The sequence below is a fragment of the Muntiacus reevesi genome, chromosome 6, assembly GCF_963930625.1.
Source record: "Muntiacus reevesi chromosome 6, mMunRee1.1, whole genome shotgun sequence".
Lineage (NCBI taxonomy): Eukaryota > Metazoa > Chordata > Mammalia > Artiodactyla > Cervidae > Muntiacus > Muntiacus reevesi.
In genome coordinates, this window is record NC_089254.1 from 99200931 (window position 1) to 99224339 (window position 23409).

The 23409-nt window shown below is 45.2% G+C and overlaps 1 protein-coding gene across 1 annotated transcript in view; it reads left to right on the forward strand.

Moving 5' to 3' along the window:
• Positions 1-23409, forward strand: part of TMEM178B (transmembrane protein 178B) — a 393258-nt gene that overhangs the window by 335304 nt on the left and 34545 nt on the right. The window lies entirely within an intron of this gene.

Sequence of the window (23409 nt, forward strand, 5' to 3'; positions counted from 1 at the left end):
CTCCTCCAGGGGATCTTCCCGACCCAGGGATCAAACCTTCGTCTCTTGCGTCTCCTGCACTGTAGGCGGATTGAATGAGTTCTGGAGATGGACAGTGGTGAAGGTTGTACAACAAAGTGAATATATTTAATGTCAGCAAACTCTACCCTTAAAAGTAGTTTAACATGGATACTATGTTATGCAGAGGCACAGTTTTAAGAGGCTGCGAAGGGGCACCAGAAGGAAACCAGATATCAGTTTCCTTCAGAACTGATATAAAAAAAGAGGTCTGGAGGTCTGGATTAGAACCTGATTCCGCCAAGAACTTCACAGTTCACTTCACCTCCTGAGATGGCTATTTCTAGGTCTCTGATGACTGGTCCCAGGCCAGAGTTTGGTGTTTTGAAAATGAAAACACTTTCAAAGCACCAAATGAACATGTGTGGAAAAACAAAAAGATAAAAGTAACTTTTTTGAAAACCCCACTTATTGATTCAAAGACACTTTCCTAGCTTTGGGATGTAAAATTGTATTATGTGTAATTTAGGTTGTTCACAAAATTATCGTGTTTTGTGTATTCAATGTAAAAGTTTAACTAAGACAACTCGCCCATTTATCCAGCGTATTTATGGAGCCTATGTGGGAGGCACAGTCTCAGCACTGGAGAAAACAATCAGTGCAAAGTCAGTAATTGAATTTAGTGTAAAATGGTCGACGTTTTTCTTACACATAGCTGAACAAGCTGCTGAACTTTCAGAATCTAGCCTCTCTTGGCTCTTGTGGATTTTATTGGTGACTCTCTTCAGGTCTGCTGCAAAGAGGCAAGTCCAGGTGGTCTTTGCTGCCAGGCTTTTGTTGCAAAGAAACAAGGAAATGAAGTGGTGGAGGAGAGCCGTGCCCTTGGCTCCAGCCCCTTCCCTGGGTCCCAGCGCTTCCAAGACTGAGCTCTGTGGCAACAACGACTTCACAATTTGGGGTTTCAGGCTGAACTTGAGTAACCTGTCCTTTCTGTATGCCCCTCACATCCCAGGATCACCGAAGAGGATCTGCTTGAGCCAGCTTGTTATTTTTTCAGTGAAAAGTGACCCCCATTGGGCAGAGTGTCCCTCTGAGTGATCTCCAAAGCATCACTGTTATGACAATTATAATGACTTAATAAATGCAGAGTTTTTAGGACAAGGCTGTATTCAGCACATGGCAAGTGCCAGAAATACGCTGTCCTTATTATAAGGCAAGGCACGGTGTCAGACCCTATGGATGAAAGTGTGGAAGGCACAGACTAGCTATAAAATCTGACCAATGTTTGGATGCTCTGAATCAACCTCATTCAGGTAGAAATTGTCCATCAACCTGCTCTAAATGTGCCCTGGGCTTTCAAATTGAGGCCAGTGCTGGATCGTCTCTTATATATCTGCTTTTGAACCAGGGGCCCAAGAGATTTACAGCAGCGTGAGTTGGTTGACAATAAGATTCATGCTGTTTATTGACCAAAAAAAAACCACAAACTTTAACTTAACTTCTGCATTGAGCTTCTGGAAGATGTTGGGTTTTATTTGATCACAGCCATTTGCAAAAGAGCATGTGGAGAGATTCAGATAAGAAAGTGAAAAGAAACCACTTTGCCAGAAATGTGGAGTGTTCTGGAGAACTCAGAACCAAGCTCAGCCAGTGTCCCAAATAGCTCATTTTCATGGAATGTCTAATATGTCATGTGTGATCCCCTCTAACACTCATGTTTTGAGGGAGACCCTGTTATTAAGCCCATTTTACAGGTGAAGAAACTGAGGCTGAGAGATGACCAAAACTGCACGGCTGGCAGGAGCCAATGCTTAAACCCAGGCAGTCTGACCCCAGACTTTTCTGAGTCTCAAGATTCAACATTGATGAAAACACACCACCATGACTGCTGAACTCTTTTGCTCTTTTTAGACCTTTGGAAGAACACAGCTTCACCATGTCACAAAGAAGCACAGATAGTAGCACTCTGTTGCCATGTCATGATGGTCTTTTACATTACAAAAATTGTCAGTGGGTCAACCAAGAACATTTCTTGAGCACTTTCTATGTGTCAAGAATGGTGCCAAGTGTAAAGCAATTTTCTACTGTTCTGCATCCTCTAACATTCAGGATTTTACAGCTGATACATATGCGTACACATCTTCAGGGCACATATACATGTCTTATTTCTATTTGTCTGTAGAAAGCTGATTTCATTTCATTTCATGGTGTTTTTCCACCCCAGTCACAGCACATGTCCCTCAATCTGTAATCATGTCAAGTCACACTGGCACTTCTTTCATAGATTCTTGTGTATGTTCTGATTTTGAAAGTGACCTACAGCGAGATTGCTTAGTTGTTGTTTAGTCGCTAAATCGTGTCCAACTCTTTTGTGACCCCATGGACTGTAAGCCACTAGGCCCCTCTGACTATGGGATTTCCCAGGCAATGATACAGGAGTGGGTTGCCATTTCCTTCTCCGGGATATCTTCTCAGCCCAAGGATTGAACCCACATCCAAGTTTTGTGCATTGGCAGGAAGATTCTTTACCATTGAGCCACCTGAGAAGCCCCAGATTGCTTAGTACACAGATACATAATAGTGTTAAGAGTTTGAAAACTCCACAAAAAATGTAATGACTTCTATTAATATGCATTGTTCACTGGGCAGAGATGTTACAAGAGGGAAAAAAAAAAGTCTGTTCTTTGGTAAGATCTTGGTTCCTTTGCCTGGGCATCCTCAGTCATCCTGCCTATAGGGAAAGTCATCAGGAGTATTTAGTGTGTAGCTGCTCAGAGGATTTTGTTCAGAGCCTGTTGATGAGGAAACCTTTGTGATCAGGCTGCAGAGGCCAGAGGATGCTCAAAGAGCTGCTTGAACTTCCTCCATCCTTATATGCCTCACCTAAGCCCGAGGACTATCAGTTTGTTGCTGTATTTGTTTTTGAATCACTCTTTGAATATTTTCCTCTTTCATTGTAAATGCAATACATGCTTATTATTGAGAATTTGGAAGCCACAGAAAAGGATAAAGAAGAATGTAAAAATCCACCATAAGCTTCTTCCTGCATGATTAACCTTTCAGTATATTTTCTTATGGTCTTTTCTTCTTGCTTCTTATTATTATCATTTGTGATTATAATCATTGTTATTATATGTCTGGGAGCAGACAGAATATACAATTTCATATCTTGCTCTTTTCAACATCACTTAATTTCTTTAAAAACATCATTTTTATGGCTGTATAATAGCCCCTAATGTGAGTATATCATAATTTATTTAACTGTTTCCCAATTATTGGAATAGTTTAGGTCATTGTTTTCACTTTTCACAGTGGGGTTTTTAATGTCTGTGATACACTTCTTACATAGAAGGACATATTTGGCTAGCTTATAACATTTGGAAATTAATACTTCACTAGAGAATATCTGCAAATGACTTTTATTTCTCAAACTAATTTACTATCTAGAAATATGGAAATTGCAATGTAGAAAAACTAGTGTCTGGCTTTTATCTCTATTTATCCCCCACACCCACAAACACACTAAGCTACGTAAATTTATGTTTATGTACTTAGTAATGGCATCTCCTTAACATAAACATTATTTAACTTTGACAATTAAATGATCCCTACAGGGTGCTAAAAGTTGGGTAAATTACATGTGTGTGTTATTACGTAGTTTGGTTTTCGCTACAGTCAAGTATCAGGAAGACTTTGCGAAAGGTTCAGAGTGGAGCTGAGCCGAGTGGGTCGGAACTGGATGCATAGACACAGAGCAGGGGCTGTCTCTCCAGCATCAGGAAAGCAGGGAGGGCAGGGAGTGATCTCAGAGAGGCATAAGCCATCCAGACAGCCACAGCACAGAGCCTGTGAAGGAGAGAAGACAGAAAAGAGATTGTGGTGGTAATGAGGGTCAGCTGGGAAGACCCTTAAACTAGACTCTCGGTGTGGACCTTACTCCAAGAGTCAGTGTGGAGCAATTCAAGGTTTTGAGCACAGAGGGAGAGAGTGAGATTTGCTTTAAGAGAGTTAATCTAGCAGCAGAGCATGCAATGAGTTGGAGCAGAGAAATCCTGAGAGGAAGGCCTCTGGGGAGCAGGTCAGCAAGTAGGAAAAGAACTGGTGCTCACTGAGCTCCTACTAGGGGCTGGATGCTGTGTGTGCGTTTCATGTAAATTCTCTAATTTTATCACGTGTCCTTAGAGATGAGGAACTTGAGACTTGCTGAAGGTCGTGGGGCTAGAAGTTATGGAGCCAGATATTAACCCTAATAACACAGTTCAGGCTCATTTGACTGTCCCAGGGGCGAGTGCAGGAGGGCCAGGCAGAGGCAGGAGAGAGGGGAATATGTGGGTTAATTATCATGGAAGCAAAATTGGGGGAACTTGGTGACTGATCAGAAATGAAGGTGTTAAAAAACAAGGAGGATTCAAAATGCCGCTGGGGTGTGGCCGACAGTCATGCCCATGGTGATGCCATTAGCATAAGTAGAGGAGGAGCCCTTTGATGGCGAAGATGAGAAATTGGGTGTTAGAGGTTCAGAATTAGAAGTGGAAGCAGACTGCTCTTGCCGAGGTGTCCAGAACACCCAGGGGAAAGGTCTGCGCCCCCACGTAGCATTAATAAACATCGGAGTAGGGGACATTTCGTTCTCATTTATGCAGGCAACAAATATATTGCAATGCAGCCTGACTACAGTTTAATATAAGTTCAAATAAACTCTAACTCTACAATAAAGAGGAATACTCTCTTTAAATTCTTTTGTGCATCATAAGTTCCCAGAAGCGGGGAGGGGACAGAGGATGAGATGGTTGGATGGCATCATGGCCTCAATAGACGTGAATTTGAGCAAACTCCAGGAGAAAGTGAAAGACCAGGAAACCTGGTGTGCTGCAGTCCATGCGGTCACAAAGAGTTGGACACGACTGAGCAACTGAGCAACAATAGCAAGGTTCCAGAGCATGAAGGAGCCAGATTTCAACCTCCTTTCGATTCTAAAACCTTAAATTTTCTTGCCCTGCGTTCTCTGGAACCTTCTAAGCAGCAAGACAATAAGTTCTTTGTTTATAACCTATTCAAAAACATTTAGACGATTCTGCCAGTAGAGTTCATTCTACCCACAGATCCCTGAGTTACAGTACAGGGTCCAGGGGAATGCCCCCTGCCAAACTTCTGCACCCAAGTCCCTCAAATCCAGCAGGCTCTGGCTCTTCCCCCCTTTTCTAATACCAAGGATAGTGACCCTAAATGGGAGAAGTGAATCTTGAACTTAAGAATTGCTCTGTGATATTGGGCTGGAGGACACAGGAAGTATAAAGACCTGATGAGCTGGTGGCTACACAGCTTGAGTACTGTTTCTTTAGAAGTCATTTGAGGGGTAGAAAAGATCAGCTATGAATATATAAACATCTTGCCTTTATCTCCATCATGCTTAAAAAAATCCATGATCTATTTCTTTTTTTCTAACTCGGAAGTAAATCAAACACACTGGTTCCCTTGGAAGAACTGAAAAAAAAGTTTTTGCCCAATGTTGCCCAATGAGTTTTTACTAATCTGTACTGACCTTGGCCTCATTCATATGCACGTTGATAGAACCAGATTTGATGGGCTGCCACAGAACAAAGGTAACGTCCAGGACAGAGGGAGAGAGGGGTATACCCAGGGCCAGAGGGATGGGCTTGCTCTTCTCTCGCAGAGCCGGACACAAAGTACATAGCAAGCATTTACTTAACAAAAGACCCAACAGCCAAACCCTGGCAAAATCTAAAAGTGAATGACTGCACATGAAGCATGAAAAAGGTTTCCAGTCACGTGAGACACTTCAAGCATAGAAAGCAAACCATACATAATGGAAAACATTTGAAAACATAAAAATGAAGCCATTAGGCATCACTTTTCAACAAAAGGAGTAGAAAAGGCTTTCTCATCGACTGACTCTAAGTGAACTGTGTACTGTCAACAGTGCCTGGCACGTAGTAAGTGACGAATAAGCATCAGCATCTTTCTCCGCGATAACTGATCTTCTGGGAGACACTGTAGGCCCCTACTCATTTGGGTACCTACAGAATGGAAGAGACTCATTCATTCCTTCATCCTGTGAGACTTTAGAACTTCTGCTAAGTATTAGATGCTGTGAGAGATGCAGAGAAGAAACGACACTGCCGCAGTTTCTATGTGATTGGATGTGCACACCAGACACAGTGGACAGCAGGCTCGGAGACCCAAGGCTTTCTGGAGCAGCAGCCTTCTCCAGGGGAGGGCTGGTGCCTTACCTGTCTTTGCCGAACAATACCTGGGTGAGGGATGGAGCCCTGCAGGTGGTGAACATATGAATGAGTCAGCGAATGGACGAACGTGCCCTGAGATAAGAGATTGGCGGGCAGGTATGCTCCATGCCGGGTTCGTCCTACATCCTGTGGAATGTGCTTCTGGATAGAACTGCTCAAGAGAGTTTCAGAGAGGACTGGAGTCTGAACCATGCATGGCTTTGAAAGAGGAATGGTGTAAACTCACCTGTGTGCTCACCCACTTCCTAACCCTCCCCCCATCTGCCAGGCTCTGTCCTCTCTTGCTTCCCTCTCAGACCCCTCCATCCACTGGGTGTGCACTTGTAGGCATGTGTGCACATGCGTGTCTATTTCTAGGCCTTACTCTCCCAGCACTTCCTCGGCCCTTACTCTATGCCAGCCCTACTCGAAGAGATATAAAAATATAATCTTCATAATAATCTCTGATGTAGGGATTATTATTATCCCTGCTCACAGGTGGGAAAACTGAGGCACAGAGGTGGGAAGGTCACATGGCTAGTAAGTGGTCGATCTGGAATTCAAGCCAAGGTAGTTTGACCCCCAGACTCTGTTTTTCATCACCAGGCTCTGCCCCCTTCGTTTGTCAAGGGGAACCAGGGACTTGCCTTGTTCGTGTGCGGGTCTACTCTTTTGATTTGGATATGAGTCAGTGCATGAGAAAGGGTGTCACCTCTGGTATCTTTGGGTTCATCTCCTCTGCTAATTCTTTCTCCTCTGCATAGAAATACACTCAAGTCTTGCAAACTTTGGAGAAAGAAAAGTCTCCCTCAGTGACTCTGTTTCCTTTCTCTTCACTAGAGTCAGGCTACTTGCAAACAGAGGATTGAAGAGTAAGTTTTACTTCCTTACCTCTCATTCATTCCTAGTAAGTCAGTGAGGTTGACTTCCATGCAAGGAATCTGTGATAAGGTCACGAGGGACCCTCTAGTTGTGAATCTAGTAAGCTCTGTGTGGAAGAGACCATACCTAGCCTATGAATTGCAGTGTTCCCTGTGGCTGGCACAATGCCAAGCAAACATTCAGTGCTCAGCAAGCCTTTGCTGACTCTTTTATGACGTTAGGTCTTATTTGACCTCAGCATCCTCAGCCATCACTGAAATCTTTTTCCTGTCCCTCCCATGATGGTCCTCACACTGGATTTTGCCCTGCCCTTCTTAGCTATCCATTCTCATTTTTCTTCTCTCCCTCCTCTCATCCCTTAATTATTGGTGTTCATGTTCTGTCTTCAGCCTTCTTTTCTTCTCTTTTATACACCTACCCTGGGAGAGTAGGCATTCAGTCCTACAGTTTTAACTCTGTGGTTGTGATATCAATATGTCAAGCACTGATCTCTTTCCCACGAGATCCATATAGCCAGTGCCATAATGGACATCTCCAATGAGATGTCTGTTAAACACTTAACAAGCTCAACTTAGCATCCTCCCTTCTCTTACAAGATCTGCCCTTCCTATCCTCCCTCCTTTCCCCTCTCCAAAAAAATAAAAATAAAACTAGATTCAAACAGAGAAGCAACATTCTCTGCCTCTTCTTCTACTGTGTATCTGGGTCAGTGACATCACCACATTTCCCCTTATCCAAGCCAGAGACCTGGGAATCAGCAGTGAGGTGTCCTCCTCCTTCTCTCGAATTCCATCAGTCATGGATTCCTATCAATTCTACTGCCTGTCCCCCCACTAAGTTCTAAAAGAATTTAGCTGGTTATACCAAGTACTTCTTTGGTTCCAAACCTTATCACTAAGATTTATCATGTGGCTCTAAGTCAACATGTTACATTAATAATTGTGAAGAGAGAGCTACCTTTAAAAAATATATTTATTTATTTAGTTATGGTTGTGCTGGGTCTTTGCTGCCGCTTGGGCTTTTCTCTAGTTACTGTAAGTGGGGGCTACTCTTTTGAGACGCACAGGCTTCTCATTGCGCTCTTATTGTGAAGCATGGGCTCTAGGCACATGGACTCGGTAGCTGGGGCTCCCGGGCTCTAGAGCACAGACTCAATTGTTGTGGCACACAGGCCTAGTTGCTCCATGGCATATGGGATCTTCCCAGGCCAGGGATCAAACCTGTGTCTCTGGCATTGGCAGGTGGATCCTTTACCACTGAGCCTCCCGGGAAGCCCAAGAGAAAAGATTATCATCATACAGGATTGGGTAAACTCTGCAGCCTTCCTGTTATTCCTCAAATATGCTAACAGGATTGGGTAAACTCTGCAGTCTTCCTATTATTCCTCAAGCATGCTAAGCAGATTCCTGCTTCGGTGCTTTTGCTTCTGTTGTTTCTTCTTCCTGGAATGCTTTTCCCTCAGATATCCACCCGTCTGTTCCCTCTCTTCCTCAGGTATCTGCTTAAATGTCCCTTTATTAAGAGCATTTCTAACCTCCCTCTATTAATTAGCAACTCCCCCACTTCTGCCCCATTACATTTCATCCCTTTTACCTACCTTATTTTTCTTCATAGCACCACCACCACCCATCATGGTGTGATAGATAGGCATATATGGAAACCATTTGTCTCTTTCCTTGGAAATTACATTTTAGGAAGCCAGGGGCCCAGTTCTGTTGTTGGACATAGCTGTGGCTTGCTAAACATGAAATGAATGAATAAATGAGTATAAGTTGACTGCAAAGAGGGAATTTCTGTTGATGAATTGTTTTCAAGTAGAGGCTACAATATAATTTTAGTTTCCTTACAGGGGCCCTTTTCTTGGCAAGATCTTTATTTGATTAAGCTTTACCTCTCTGCCAAAGAAGCCTGGGTCACTGATGGCCTCTAAAAAACAAGCCACGAGAGCCACAGAGGAAGGCACAAGGGGAAAGGAGAGGACATCCAAGTCCAGTCGTTCACTGCTGGTCATTCCTAAGCATCTCCTTACTGGGGGAGACATCCAGAGTGGGAGAAGGAAGCGCTGACCACCGGGAGGAGGCGGTTCTGCTGTCTCATGCATGAGGCTCCCAGCCCTGTGGAAGGCGGGCAACCTCCTTGATTTATGTTATCTGCTTGATTTATGATTGTTCGGCACTCCTCAAAAATAGCTCCAGGATGCAGTGTTAGTGTTTTAGTAACACACTCATTATTTTCAAATTGTACTCCATCTCTTGAGCTAAAGACAGGCTGGCATATGGCAAAAACAGGGCTGAGAATCACAATTACTAGAGTAGAATCATCTGGTCTACCCTCAGACCTCTAGGCAGGAAAGGTACTTTTATCCCCATTTCAGAAACTAGAGGAACCCTGAAATTAAAGGACTTACCTAAGGTAATAGAATTAGTGACCAAGGTCAGAGGTCAGGTCTCCTATTTCCCAGGGTAGTGGTAGCCCACTATTCCATGGTCCTTAGGACTCCAAAACACCTTTTATTTCTGCCATATTGCCTGTTCCTGCCATCCCATGCACATGGCTTTGGAAAACCTGTTTGCTGATATGTGGAGAGGATCCTGGTGGACCACAGTCCCTAGGGTTGCAAAGAGTTAGACACAGCTGAAGCAACTTAGCACACTTAAGACCGAGGCAAACACATACTTCTTAGGCCCTTCATCATCACGCTTCTAAATGAGAAAACAAAATCTACCAGAATTGCAAATTAAAGAAGGGTCAAGGAGGGGGAGAGGCTATTGATCTTTTATTTCTCATGTTATATGTAATGACCGGTGTGTCCTGAAACTGCTAAATACACATTAGATGATACCAATAACGCCCACTGGGTCCATTGTGTTTGTTTCTCTGCCTTGTAGCCTGCCAGTGAGCATAAATGCTCACTGGCATTTGTGGTACTGCTTTACAATTTACAAAGGGCTAGTGTCACAGATCTTATTTGGTCAATGACTCAAGGAGACTGTGGATCACAGTGATGAAAAGCCTGGGTTTTGGAATCTCCAAAGGCACCTTCTTCCAAGCTGCCTGACTTGGGGCAAGTTACTTATTATCTCATCCATAAAAGGAACATTATAATCTCATCAATTTATTGAGAAGATTACATGGGATAATATATAGGAAGTGCTTAGGACACGCCTGGCACATAAAAAATGCTAGCTGTATTATCATCATCATTATTATCATTCTGGTTTCCAATATGACTTTTTATAAGATCATTTTTAACCAATTTATTGAACAACTTGTATCTACAACTTTATTTTTTCCCCCAATACAAACTTCTTAGCCTGGTCTTTCTGGTCTCCTGTTCCCAGTTTAATCTCTGGCAGCTGACCTAAAGGTTTCTCGGGTAACCTTCAGGTGGCCGTAAAGTGTCATTTGTAGATATTAACGTTTGAGTCGGATCTAGTGTCAGAAGGTCAGCCTTCTATCTGGTCTAAGTCTCCTCGCTTCCCCAGTGCGTGGCCTTGACCCCCTGCAGGAAGCCTACAGGAAGAGAGACGTGCACTTCCGCTGCTTCGTCAGCGTTGTTCCACCCGCTCCCCTTCAGCTCTACTACTTCCGCTTCCTCTTAGGGTTGAGGGGGCGTGGCCACCTGCTCCCCTTCAGCTCTACTACTTCCGCTTCCTCTTAGGGTTGGCGGGGCGTGGCCACCTGCTCCCCTTCAGCTCTACTACTTCTGCTTCCTCTTAGGGTTGGCGGGGTGTGGCCACCTGCTCCCCTTCAGCTCTACCACTTCCGCTTCCTGTTGGGGGTGCGGGGCTGGGGGGCGTGGCCGCGAGAAGAATGAGTAAAATTAGGGCCCTGGGTTCTAGTTTTCCTGGTGGCGTTGCTTCTGTTGGCGCCCCGTGTGTAGCAAAGCCCCAGAGCTGCTCTGTCTTGCAGGGCACCTTTGTGATTCCTTTGGAAAAGCTTCTCAGTGACGGACATCCATCACTGTCTCCTGATGTGGGCAACATTGTCTCATCTCTCTCTTCCAGCCGACCTGGTCCCACTCCCTCCTCAGCCCCCAGGTTTGGTGCCCCCATAGGGACTCTGGTGTAGTAAACACACCCTACCAGCCGAAGCTCTTAGATCTTTTCTAGGAACCGCTAGTCTTCGCTGGCATTCATGTGGCCCACGGAGAAAGCCCAGGACCCTTTCCCACCCAGGCTCTGGGTGTGTAGCTTTGTCTCCGCTTCCATAGGAAGCTCTAACCAGCTTCTCACCTCATTTTGGGGTCCACGTGTAGGAACAACCCCTGCATCTTCTAAACTCTGGGGTACCTGTGTGCTCCTCTCCAAATGGTCCTCTCAAGTTTCTTCTCTTGGTTTGAGGAGATGGTGCTGGTGGTGAGAGCGGGAATGCCCCCATACGAAGAAGGGCACACACAGATCACTCTGCTGACTCTCTTCTAAGAAACCTTCCTCAGCAGTCTCTGCCCCTAATCTTCTTCTATGTGTAAACTGAAAGTGGTGAACACACAATAAGTCGCAAAACCCTCATAGAAAGCTCTTAAAGTATTAGTTGCTCAGCCGTACCTGACTCTATGACCCCTTCAGGCTTCTCTGTCCATTGAATTCTCCAGGCAAGAATACTGGAGTGGGTAACCATTCCCTTCTCCAGGGGATCTTCCCAACCCAGGGATCGAACCTGGGTCTTCTGCATTGCAGGCAGATTCTTTACCATCTAACACACCAGGGAAGCCCAGCAAGTTCTTACCCTTCTCTTTAAAAGTGCTGTCCATTGAAATATAATGCAAACCATAACCCGGTTTAAAATGTTTTACTAGCCCCATTGACTATGCAAAAAGAAACAATAAAATTAATTTCAATTAAAAATTATCTAATCCAGTATATTAAAAATACTATCATATCAATATGTAATCAGTATAGAAATTATTGTGATATTAGATGAAAACTCATACCAGGTCTTTGACAGCTGGCTACGTATTTTGCGTGTACACAGCTCAGGTGCTTGATGGTGATTTCAAGTGCTCAGCCTGCACGTGTGGCCAGCGGCCCCCACACAGCTTTGGAATATGGAAGGAGCGGGCGCTCACCATCCAATGTTCTCGGCTTCATTGTTGTGCTCTCCGTATTGTTCTGAGGCTGCAGAACTGAGAGTTTGGTGTGACCTGTGTGATACATCCCAGCCAACACGTGGAAAACTGGGACTCATAAATGCAGGTCACCTGACACCACAGTCAGCGTTTTATGTGTTTCTGCAGCATCATGCTGCTCAAACAGAAATTGTGGTGCTTGAGCTTGAGAATCTCACATTGAAGGGACATGTGGGGGTGAGAAGATGCCTACAGAGACATTCATGCGAGTCTCCTGAGGTCCTCGGGTGTCCTCGAAGTGCCTAGCCCCTAAAACATGGGACGTAGTCAGAGCGTCCTGAGAGGGCCTGCACACCTCACTGAAAGCATCACTTACAGAAAGATTAGCAGCCGGGGCAGTGACATCTTCGAGGTCCATTCGCATGCTGGTCTGAGCTGGAGCTGCCAGATGAAGGAAGCGCTGCCCTCCAATGGCAAGTATTGGGTCGGCCAAAAAGTTCCTTTGGGTTTTTCCATACAATGCTATGGACAAATCCAGAATGAACTTTTTGGCCAACCCGGTATTTCCACAGTCCATGCTGTTGGCCAAAGAAGAGCATGACAAGTCTTTTGGATTCATTGTTTAAAAAGACTAAAGAAACTAGTTAGCGGCAGTGTGTCTTTAAGAAGAGGGTACTCATGAAAGGAATCTGTGGCCAGGCCTGAGATCAGCACCTTCTATCTGTTCAGTTTGCCTCATTGTTTGTGCTTAAGACTTTGAGAAACAGTAAAGCTCACATCTCCCATAGAACTCGAAGTTTGCTTGTGAAAGTAACACATTCTCCTTGTAGAGAAGAACAAACAAAACCCCAAATGCCACAACCCAGAAAGACTCCCTGTTAGCATTTGGGGTCCTTCTCCCTTGCTTCTCCTGCATGGGTGGACATGCAGGGATGTACACCTGTATACCCATAGCCTAGGGGTCATATGGAATTGATAATTGATATTCCATATATTCCACCTGTGCATTATTTTTCATTTAATGGTCTGTTATGAACTTTCCTCCATGTCACTGACATTCTTCAGAAGAGTAATTTTAATAGCTGAATCATATTCCATTATATTTTATTGAATGTGAAGCTCCCTTCTGGGGTTTGAAGCGGCGTGGAACCTGGAAATGACTGAGGGATGGAAAGGGTATGGGCAGACGGGGGCCCTTTTCCAGGCCTGATTGGCTGTGTGACCTTAATCTGCTGAAATTCCACTGTCTCCATTTCCAAGTTTACAAAATGAAAGAAGATCTCCTGTGTAGAGCCACTGGGAGGCTAATGGGTGTGTCCTACGTAAATTGTCCAACACAGCGCCTGTGCATAGTAACGTGCACAATAAATGTTCATTCCTATTTATCTTCCCCTTTCCTAGGCCTTTCAGATTCTTTGCTATTAACCAACTCTCAGGTGCCTGCAACATGTTTCTGGAAATCATAGCACTCTCTAAGGTGCGCATGTGTCTTTTCTTTATATTTATTTGTATTTATTTACTAATTTGGCTGCACCAGCTCTTAGTTGCTGAGTGCAGGACATAGTTCCCTGACCAGGGATCAAACGCTTGCCCCCTGCACTGGGAGTGAGGAGTCTAGCCACTGGACGACCAGGGAAGTCCTGCCCCTGTGTCTAAGCTCCCATCTCCTGATTGCATTGTGGGAACTCTCGAGGGGCACGTTCTTGCCACCCTGATTTCTGTCCTCCACTTTAGAGCAGCTGTCAGTGACATGTGATCCAGAGGAAGATGTGTTCCGTGTGCTGGTTGGAAAAGCATTTCCAGACATGAGGCAGAATGAGAGGAGAATAAGGTTTATAAGAGCAGGAGATGCTGTTGGAACAGTGGGCAGGCTCGAGGGAAAGTCCAACTCCTTTTGTAGGCTAGAAGCCAATTTTCACAGCCTCAAGACAGAAAATTCCTACTGGAAGGGTGGCATTAGGATGATTGCTTAGGATGCTATAGGGGCGGTAACAGGATGGGTATTTTACATAATACGGGTCAGGGAACTGGCCTGTTTAGATCAGGAGGCCTACGGCAACAGTTGTTCTGGGGCTTGGTTTACTCCAGAAATGTTTGTCCTGTGACCTCGATATAAGGCTCCACAGAGGAGAGGTGGGAGCTTCTCTGGGGTGGCACAGTGATTGTACTGGTCTCTCTCCCAGTGAGAAGACCCACCTGTACCCCCACCCCAAGGACAGAGACCTAGGCAGCAAGCAGGTGTATCTGGTTGGCTGAGCTTCCTTCTCATCGTTCCTGTCTACAGTTTCTGCTTTTGGCTCAGCAGTGTGGCAGTGGGAAGGAGGGAGTCATTCTTGAGGGGTTTTGGTTTGGGACTCTGCCTCTTTCAGTTCTAGGTTTTTTCCCTCTTTTCTCTCCAGGCACTTGCTTTAGCTGCTGACTAAGCTTTCCTTCATCAGACAAGTACACATTTTGCAATTTGCCTTCCCTTGTCTTGACAATGGATGTGATTTGTATATGGCACCATCACATAATGTCCCTATTTATGGCAGCTCTCTAATCCGGAGGTAGGGTTGGAGAGCAGGAAGCTGCAAGCCCATCTCTGACCCAGAAACCACTCCTCATTTCTATAGCATCTACCTCCCCCCGTGATCTCTTCCTGACTTGGGGTCGTGGAGGAGGAAAGAAAGGTCTGTTGGGATTGTAATCTGTGAGGTATCATATGGGCTTGTTAAACTTTATCAGGCTTCCCAGTTGGTGCTAGTGGTAAAGAACCCACCTGCCAATGCAGGAGACTTAAGAGACCTGAATTCGATCCTTGGGTTGGGAAGATCTCCTGGAAGAGGACATGGCAACCCAGTCCATAAGGATCCCCCACGTTACATGGCTCTTTGCGATCTGGAATCTGAACTTATTTTGATGTTTTCTTTGTGTATGTGATTTAAAAAAAAAAAACTATGTTGAACTGTTAAGCAAAAGTTGATGCTGGCTTTTAAAAATAAGATTGGAGGAGGGAGAGGTTGGCTTCAAGTCACAGTGACATTTGAGTCACATCCTCCTCACCCTACTTTAGTCCATGGTGCATCCAGTTTTAGAGGTTTTTACAGGGTTGGGGGTTGGTGATCTCATTTAGCAAACATTTTTTGAGCACTTGCTTATGCCAGGCAATGCGCTGGGAACTGGAAAAACAAATAAACCAAGCACAACCACAGCCCTGAATAAGCTCGCACTGTTGGAGGAAAGGACACATAAGTAATCACAGTAAGATGGTGACTATCAACCAAGTGTTATAGGAGCCTCAAGCACTGGATGCCAGTGTCGGCTAAAGAAGCACCCTGGAAGCCTCCCAGACTTTCACTTTCTTGGGAGATTTCAAGGATGCTGAGAAGCTCACCAGGTGAGATGTGTGGGCAGCCATGTTGGCAGAGAGCTCAGTGCCATCAAGGAAATGGGGAGAATGTGCCAAGCCTTTCAGAAAACTGCAATTTGTCATGACCGGAGCATGTGGGGGGCTTGGAGAAAGATGGAAGCTCATAGATGGGCAGAGGGCACTTATTATGGAAACCCAAGAACTATTTTGGGCTTCCCACGTAGCTCAGTCAGTAAAGAATCTGTCTGCAATGCTGGAAACCTGGGTTTGATTCCTGGGTCAGGAAGATCTCCTGGAGTAGGAAATGGCAACCCACTCCAGTATTCTTGCCTGGAGAATCCCATGGACAGAGGAGCCTGGCAGGCTATAGTCCATAGTGTTGCAAGAGTCAGGTACATCTTAATGCTATCTTTCTTAAGAACTATTTTGTTTTCACATAATAATGGTTTCTTAAATATAACTTCATTACGATGCCAAAGCAACTTACACCCTGGAAGAAAGCCATAGACAAAACCTTTCAATCATAAATACCAAGAAGACATCCACATAGGTTCCTGGTCCAAATTTGTGAACCACTTCTCTGCTTCAGTGTTAATTGACTAGATCACTCAAGAGTGATGGTCTTGTGCATCCTTCTTCCTTCTAGATCAGTTCAGTGCTCACTGCAAGAGCCCAGGTTTTGAGCAGTCTTTTTGGCCCCTGGCACCTCTGCTATTAGCTGCTGTGGCCTCTAGCTGTTTTGGTCCCCCGAGGATAAGAGGCATCCACACTCTAGATTTGATACTTCTTATTATTAAAAAACAGAAATATAAAGCCTGCACCTCAGCCTCTCCTGGTACCTGAGAAGCACAAGAACAGATCTCAGAAGGCTGTTCCCTCTGGGTACAAATCCTTAATTAGGGGCTCACCCCAACGTGCTGCTCAACTCTTGTATGCTCGTATACAGCATGTGCAAGAGATGTAGTGCAAGAAAAAGAGAAAACTGCCTTAATTTAGGTGATTCCACTTCTTGTATCACTCTAGCTTTGTGTCAGGTACTATTCTAAGCAGTTTATACGTATTATCTTGTTTAATCCTCTGAAAAACCCTTTGAAGTAGGTAGTGTCATAACTTCCACTTAAAGATGCAGACATTGAGATCTAGAGAGAGGGACCAAGTTGCTCACATTTGCACAGCCAGTATGTGGCAGAGCCAGGATTTGAACCGAGGCAGCCTGTTTCCAAGAATCCATGCTTCCATCCCCATCTGTTGAATCTCTGTGTGGTTTTGTTGTTGTTGTCTAGTCACTAAGTTGTATCTAATTCTGTTTTCTTTTTTTTTTTTTTTTTTGGTCCCACGGACTATAGCCCTCCAGGCTCCCCTGTCCATGGGATGTCCCAGGCAAGAATACTAGAGTGGATTGCCATTTCCTTCTCCAGGGGATCTTCCTGACCCAAGAATCAAATCCGTGTCTCCTGCATTGGCAGGTGGATGCTTCACCACTGAGCCACCAGGGAAGCTCTCTGTGTGATTACCCAGCACCAACACCCTCTCTTCCTTTAGAGATGGATGCTCTGCAGTGATTGGTTCTTGGAACATTCCTTCCCCTGTGAATCAGCTTGTCCTGAGTTGATACCACAGCTAACATGCTCATTGCCCACCCTTTCTCTCCACTTCTTACTTTCTAGATTGACCCCCTGGGGCATGAACACCGAATTCTGTCTTCACCACCATCCTCTGCCCTTCAGTTGTTGCCTTGAACCCCAAAGGGACTGATTGATTTGCAAATGAATGTCTAGCTCCCAGGGCAGCTGATGCTCTTCCACCTTTGTAGCCACGACAGCACCTCTGTCACCCAGAGGTGCCCCTTGTGGCCAGCAGAGGAGGACCATGACCTTGTTGATTTCGCAGGCTCTTGACCCTGGACCATTAAACACAATGTCCGCCCTCCCATCTCCTGTCTTCACTGACACAGCAAGTTCTAACTGAGACCTACCCTCACCATTTCTGTTTTTTGAATGAGAAAAAAATTCCAATCCTCATCAGTTTTTTTGTACAAGGTCTTTAAAGAGCAAATAGAAAGAGATTCATAGCCCACATATATTTTCCTTCTCTGAGTAGTGTTTATTTAAATGCAGATGTCCTGGTTTCCCCATGTAGAGTTGCAAGCAATACCTTTCAATTTAAATGTTAATAGGAGTGTAAACTTCAAAATCAAATTTTTTCCACAAGGGACAACTGTTTTTTCTGGTTGTATTTGATGGTTCTCCTGGCCATTCTTCCTCCACCACCCTCATCATCCATCCCCCCACCCCCGCCCACTCGTTTTCACTGTGCTGTCAGCGTTCTTTTTCTAAAAAGATTAGAATGCACCTTTGTCATTTTGAACACTAGACTCTCAAACATTAGGATCATGGAAGACAGATATTAGACTCAAACCCAACAGGATTCATGTGAAGATTTTTCTTTATTTCAACTTTTCCCTAAAGAGTCAAGCTCAACATTCCAAATTCTTTCTAACGGGATTATTCTTTGTCCGACCCTGCATAGTATTTTTCCAAGGCTTCAGATGGATGAGTTTGGTTTTCCGCTTCCCCTTCCCTCTCCCCTTCTTTCTACAAAAAAGCAGGAAGAGATGGGGAAAGAAATAACAGTTGACCCTTGAACAACACAGGTTTGAACTCTATGGATCCACTTATTTGCAGGTATTTTGAAAGGCTACCCACTCCAGTATTCTGGCCTGGAGAAGTCCATGGACTGTATAGTCCATGGGATTGAAAAGAGTCAGACACGACTGAGCAACTTTCACTTCACTTTCACTTTCAAGAGTACATACAACAGTAGTACAAGATGAGTGGTTGACTGAATCCCTGGATGTAGAACCTTCTATCTTCTGTAAGTGTACAGAGGGCTGACTACAAGTTATAAGTGGATTTTCCACTGTGCGGAGGGTTGGCACCTCTTAACCCCCTCATCATTCAATGGTTAACTGTGCAAGCTGTGTAAATTCCCAGGTACAAAGTACCGCTGTGAGCACAGTGCACAATCACAAAGAATTAAAAAGGCAATTTATCACTCCTAAAGAAATAAAATTAACACATAGGATAACACAGATGGGTAGAATGGGGCCATCTATGTGTAAGTCATTCCATAGGCAGAGTGACCTTTGGGATTTTCTCAAATACAAATAAAAGGCAACAAAGATTTAAAAATAATGAAAATAATATCTAATGCCTTAAATACAAATATGGTGACTATAATAACCTTTCTAAGGACATTAGGGTCCAGATTTTGTGTGAGAATGTGATATCTGGCTTCATCTTCTTTTATTTCTCTATTTTCTCTTTCCTTCATTTCCTTGTACTGTGTGCATTTTGTAAGACTCCTAAATATTTTGAAACAAGATCGGACTCTTACTCCGTAAGTTAGAATTGATTTTATAATATAAATTTCAATGATTTTGATTCCATTATTATAAGGTGTTATTCTTGTTCTTCAGAGAATCCTTTTCAATAGTCTCTTGTTCTTATTTCGTGGAAGCAAACTATGTCTCTTCTCTTTTAATACAATTTTTAAAGGTTATTTTCCGTTTACAGTTATTATGAAATATTGACTACTTCATTCTTCTTGTTGTAAATACATTGTATCTACACTCAGTAGTTTGTTTCCCCACCCCTCAACCCTATATTCCCCCTCCTATCCCCCCACTGATAGGCACTAGTTTATTCTATGTATCTGTTTCTTTTTGTTATATTCACTAGTTTGTTGTATTTTTCAGATTCCACTTATAAGTGATATACAGTGTTTCTTGTTCTCTTTCTGACTTGTTTCACTTGAAGCATAATGCCCTCCAAGTCCATCCATGTTGCTGCAAATGGCAAACTTCTGTTATTTTTTATGGAATACTGAATAGTATTTCATTGTGTGTGTGCATATATATGTGTGTATGTATACACACACACACACACATCACATTTTCTTTATCCTTTCATCTGTTGATGGATACTTAGGTTGCTTCCATATCTTGGCAATTGTAAATGATGCTGCTATGAGCCTTGTGCATTTATCTTTTCAAATTTAGTGTTTTGGTTTTTTCAGCTATATACCCAGGAGTGGAATTGCTAGGTCATAGGGTAATTCTGTTTTTGGTTTTTTTAAGAAAACTCCATGCTGTTTTCTACAGTGGCTGCACCAATTTACATTCCCACCAACAGTGTACAAGGATTCCCTTTTCTGTTCATCCTCACCAACATTTGTTATTTGTGGTCTTTTGATGATGGCCGTTCTGACAGATGTGATGTGATATCTCATTATGATTTTGATTTATATTTCCAATAATAATCTTTAATTTCTCCTCCCTGCAGTTTGTTTCCTCAAGTTCTTTTTCTTCCAGCTTATAGATTTTTCTTAATATTTGGGGCTGCCTGAAAGCCCTGAGTAGGCAGTGGGCTTGTCAATGGGAAGCTTTGCTGTAGATAGTTGGAAGGACTGCTTATGCCTCCCTGCCTCCTGCCACACACACAAATAGTAATGTGTCTAGATATTTTCTCGTGTGCTGGTCATCACCAGAAAGGTCTCTCCCAGCTTCCAGGCTATAGGGCAAAGGCACGGCGGTCCGCTTCTGGGGACCAGGCAGAAGAGGTCTGGGGTCTCAGCATTCAGCATTCTGTAGGTGCACGGACACTTACTTGCCCTGTGTGCAATGACCCTCAGTTGTGCTGACGAGTCGTCACCTGAGCTTGTTGACTCCCAGTCCTAAGTACTCCCTCTCCACCCTGGGGGTGGAGGAAAGGGCTTATTCCCCAGAGGTGTGGAGTGGCTGAGGGGAGCTAAGGTTCTCATTCCATCCTAAACAACTTGTTTGAAATCCTTGTTTTATCTCCCTCCCCTCTGCTTGACTTCCTGATGCATAGTGATTAATGCCAATTTCTGAGCCTTTGGGGGTTTGGCAGGATGGTTTTCAGCTTCCCCCCACCCCTCCGCTGGCTCTGGTCTTGGCTTGTTAGGTCTGTTGATAAATTATACTGCCCTCAGTTTTGCAGCTTCCAGTCTTCTGTTGTTGCCATCTTCTTTTCTGGTTTCCCCTTCCATGTGAATTTCTGTCTTTTAAAAAAATCTTGGAACTCTAATCCTGGCTTAATTTGGGAGGAAAAATGCTAGTTATATTTTTTCCATCTGTGATGATGATCCTGTAGGTCTTTAATTAGATTATTAATTTTATTTTCCTACACAACTCGGTAACCCAGCTCATTCCTTTTTAGTTCACTGGTTTGAGACTGTTGATCAATAAATTATTTAACTTCTCTAAACCCTGTAAAATAGGAATGTTACTTGTCCTGCCTACCTTTAAGTTGTTGCTGCAGCTGCCCTGAGTTACCATGTGGGTCTGAGGACAGAATAAACAGCTGTACATACATGGTTCACCGGGTGATGGGGAATATCCTCTCGGGTCAGTGAAAATGCTCAGGCCTGACCGCTGGTTTTCATCATCTTTCTAGAACAACAACTTAGCCTGACCCTCAGTTTTTGTTGACAAAGCCTTTGGGAGACAGCAGAATGCACAGAGTCTGTGTTGGAGGCACAGCCTTCCCTGACCTGGGAACACAGGTTGTCTGTCCCAGGGCTTTGGGAAGAGGAATTACTCTCTCCATTTCTGTTTCTGCCTTTTGCTCTGTTTTCTCCTAAGTGAAGCACTTGGCTTTCCTCCTCCAACAGCAATACCTTTCTGTCTTGTAATGATTTGCATTATTTGCTTTCCTGTCCAGCCCTCTTCTCCATCCCCAGCCCAAGTACACATGGCTCACAGGGACCCATTACCCTTTCAGTCCCCCGGGCAGCACCTTTGCTCCCTGGGGTCTGCATAGCCCAGGGGCCAGTACCCACCAGGTCTGGCAGGAAGGGGCTCTGTGGCTTCTGCAGGGTTGTCCTCTCTAGTGCCACTAGGGATTCTTCCTAGAAATTCTAGGGGCGTCTTCCTAGAAACCCCCCTGTTACTGAAAAGGAAGCCAGTAGTTTCACAGGGGCATAGAAGAGAAATTTCCTGAGCTGTTTAGTCTCCTTTAGACTAAAAATACCCTGGCCTCTCGTCTCCCATTCCCATCACCTCCTTGCCCTTGACTGCAGTGGAGAGTGGATGAGCCCCCCGTGGCAGAGTATCCCATGGCCAGGAATCAGTCCCAGTGGAGTCAAGAGGGGACCTTTTTCCACCAAGGAGGCAGCCCAGAGCTGGCTGCCTAGAGTCTTTTGCGATGACAAAGGAAGAAGGGGCCAAGGGACTAAGGCTCGTGGCCGTGGGGAGATGAAGGGGCCGGGGTGACCACAGGCAGTTGAAAGAGAAAGGGGTGCAGCCCAACTGCAGGGAGGTCCTGCCTTCTTTCCAGCCAGCCGTGGATGCCTGAGCATGGAGCCGCTCAGGAAGCCTGGCACACATCTGCGTGCCGGGATCTAACGCATTCTCAACAAAGTTCCCTCTGGCGTGTTTAGCGATCTGAGCGGTCAGTGCAGCCTGATAATTAGGCCTCCTTGGTGTGCATGGGAGTGACTGTAACAGGTGTGGCTGCTTTCTTGCTGGGCTGGCACTCTGGGGTCAGCGCGGGTGGGAAGGACCCAGGAGAACTCAGTAGAGCAGGAACCTGCTCCTGGCTCTCTGGGAATGTCCGCCTCTGTGGCAGGGCCCTGTTAGGCCCCCTTCATCATGGGGAGGCTCTCCTGCTGTTCTCCTCCCCACCCCCCAGCCAACTTCCTCCCCAGGCGTTGAGGAGGGAGCTGCCAGGGTCTGATCTTCAGTGTCAGGCCAAGGGGCATGGACCACAGCCAGCTCTGGAGGTGGGGGAGGGGCGGGAGGTCTCAAGCCAGACTGTACCTGGGATCCTCTGCTTTACTCTGCCGACCGGGGGCCTGGAGTGCGAGAGAGGCACAGAGGTGCTCCCCACAGAAACCTGGGTGTTTGTTTCCCCGGGCATGAGAGGAGACCATCCGTGCTCGCTTGGATGGGGGACTCATGTACTTTGCTGTCCGGAGCACCCCCTCCCCACCTCCTCATCCTCCTTCCCTTCCTTCAAGAGAAGGGAATGCCCACGGGGTCTCCAGGCTACTCTGCAGTCCCCATCGCCCAGGGCAGAGGCCAGACAAACGGCTCCTCTGTGGAGCCTGATTGGGAGTGTTACCCAGAAGGAAGAAAGCCAGATTCCAGGGAAGGAGTGTACAGCGGGGTGGGGGGATACACAGGGGTGTAGGGCCAGAGCTGGGAGGAAGCTTAGCAAGATGCTGAGTGAGGCTGACAGATATATCAGCAGCTCTGCCGTCTCCCTTCTGCTAAAAATTCCACCTTCCCAGACCTAAATGGGAAGGAAGTACAAAAAAAGAGTGGATACATGTAAACATATAGTTGATTCACTTTGCCTACAGCAGAAACTAACACAGCTAAGTCACTTCACTCAGGTCCAACTCTTTTCGACCCTGTGGACTAGAACCTTCCAGGTTCCTCCGTCCATAGGATTCTCCAGGCAAGAATATTGGAGTGGGTTGCCATGCCCTCCTCCAGGTGATCTTCCCGTGCCAGGGATCAAACCCACGCCTCATGTCTTCTACCTTGGCAGATGGTTCTTTACCACTGAGCCATCAGGGAAGCCCTGTAAAGCAGCAATGCTCCAATAAAAACTAATAAAAAAAATCACTTTTCCAGACAGCCCTCATCCCCCTGCATGCCAGGCTTTGTCTGGCGGGTTGGCAGAGCATGTACAGAGAAGGGCCTGATCAGGAAGGCTGAGGGGGCCTCCTCAGGGTTCAACCTGAGAGCAGGAAGCATGGCTCCCACCCTGCAACCATAAGTGCAGGGGAAGCTGAGCCCCCCGGAGTCAGGCTGGAGGATGAGGAATGTCATACAGCTT